The 2110-nt window shown below is 46.6% G+C and overlaps 1 long non-coding RNA gene across 1 annotated transcript; it reads right to left on the minus strand.

Annotated features, from left to right (window-relative positions):
- Positions 1-388: 388 nt before the first annotated feature.
- Positions 389-1468, minus strand: LOC137469911 (uncharacterized). The gene is made up of 2 exons (XR_010996782.1): positions 1030-1468; positions 389-597 (listed from the first exon to the last, which is right to left on the minus strand). It is a non-coding gene; the product is annotated as an uncharacterized lncRNA (long non-coding RNA).
- Positions 1469-2110: the final 642 nt, after the last annotated feature.

Below are 2110 nucleotides of genomic sequence, written 5' to 3' on the forward strand. Positions count from 1 at the left end.
TCAGTCTTTAGTAGGGAGAGTGAAGGCATAATTAAGACTGAAAAACTAGAGCTAGTTAACAAGTTGGTTAGCAAGGATAAATCCTGTATTTACTACTTTCTACTGTGAAGAAACCCCAAATATTTGGGAGTTTGCATTCTGTGTTGGGTGTCTGGCAAGATCACACAACAAGCCTGAGAATTATTCATTGTCTTTCCGTGGCAACCTATCTGTAGTTGTAATAATATAACTCATTTTCAAAATTAAAACGGGAAAATTGGCAAGAAATCAGCAAAGGATTGCCTAAGGATTTTTTTCCTCATTGAGAACAATAAATAATTTTTAGGCAAAATTAATTTTCAAAAATGACCAAAAAAAAAAAAAAAAAAGAAAAAAAAAAGCAGACTGGTTTTAAAACTATTGCCTTAATGTTTCTGTTTAAATGTGTGCTAGTAGACATCTAGCTTACTAATTGCCCGACAAGGAGCTGTGCAACAGTTGTAGAGATAAACTGCCTTCGGTTATCTGACATCATGGACCCGCTTTTGTGCTGATCTGTATGTGAATGTATCTGCCGCTGGAGGCAATGAGGCTATGCTGATTTACATCGCTTGAGGTCTGGGAAACGAAAACAGATTTGGTTTTCTTCCTTCTGCGCCTACTCCCCCAGCCAGCCCCAATTCCACAAAATCCCGTTCCACCAGCTAATAATGATCGCCGCCACCATCATCATCATCATCATCATCATCATCATCATCATCATCATCATCATCATCATCATCATCATATCCGCAGCCCCAGGCAGGCTCCCCAGCGTGAGCCAGGAAGCGTGAGAGCTCCGGGCAGCCGTCCGGGCGAGAGCTGGGAGCCGTCCCTGTGCCGAGGGGCTGATCCCCTTCCACTTCATGCTTGGCTGGCGCTTTGTTCGCCGCCGAACGTTCTCCACTCGGAGCCTTTGTGCGGCGGCGGGGTCGAGGTGTGAGGCGGCTGCCGGGCGATGGCCGCGCCATGCCGGGACAGGGCATGACCAGTCTGGCTGCAGCCACTCACCGCCCGGCTCCTCGTTACATCACCATCAGCCCATGGCTTGGCGAGACGGAGCCTAACAGGCTCCTCGTTGTTTTTCCTCTTTTCATGGACAAGAAGAAAGCCTGGGAAAAGAGCAGGGATCCCAGACCTTTCTTGAGAACAGCCGAATATTGTCTGCATGGTAATGAAGGGAACAAAACCGCAAACGCGCGGAGCTCTCTCCCCCGGCAAGCCGGGACGCACAAAAGCGGGGTGTGTAATCGGAAGGACGGGGCGAAGGCAGCGCAGTGTGCGGAGGAAATAACCTCCAGTAACCCCCAGCGCAGAGCCCGCTGCGGCTCCTGGGAAGACCAAGCACTTCCCTCTATCCTGTTTTTCATGGCAATGTCCTCACAATTGATTTGGAGAGTCTGTGTCAGTACGGTAGCACAGCAGCCAGATCTCTTTCAAAAAAAAATATTGTAACACATGGTATGCATTTATGATTCCTGTTTTCTATTACACCCACAAAGTCAAGATGGGTACATTTGCACAGCTCGTCCTTGTTTTTGCAAGCTCCTGGTATTTTCTTAAGATAAAGTGATTCCTTCTTTGCTTTGTTTTGAAATTCAAAATAAGCTATTTTTTTCTGTTTGCAATGTGGTTTCCATTGTTGCTTCTTTCAAAGGTGGAAATATGGGTTCACATTATATATACTTTGGACACCATAAGCACCTGAACCATTTCCATCTGTTGGGGACAGGTCCAGCTTCTGTGAAAATTCTGTTTCTCACAAAAATCCATCTCTTGGCAGCCAGGCATAGTATCCCTATGGAGAAAAAACACTGTTGTCATGGGAGACTGTGATCATGGAGAGAAAAACAAGTTTTGTGATCCGTTAGGGGACTTATCTCTCTGTACCATGAGGCAGCACGTTTGTCCTTCTCTGGAAACCAGAGCAGAGCTTGGCCATGGGGTGGTGAACTCTTGGAGGACTTCTGCTGTTGGACTCTTCCACCACACCTCTGCATGGGCTGTCTTATAGGACTCTCCAAGCAGGCATTCTCCTCCACACTTCTCTTTGTTCCCTAGTTCTGTTTCTGCTGCATGTGATACTCCTTCT

Source organism: Anomalospiza imberbis, chromosome 3, assembly GCF_031753505.1.
Source record: "Anomalospiza imberbis isolate Cuckoo-Finch-1a 21T00152 chromosome 3, ASM3175350v1, whole genome shotgun sequence".
Lineage (NCBI taxonomy): Eukaryota > Metazoa > Chordata > Aves > Passeriformes > Viduidae > Anomalospiza > Anomalospiza imberbis.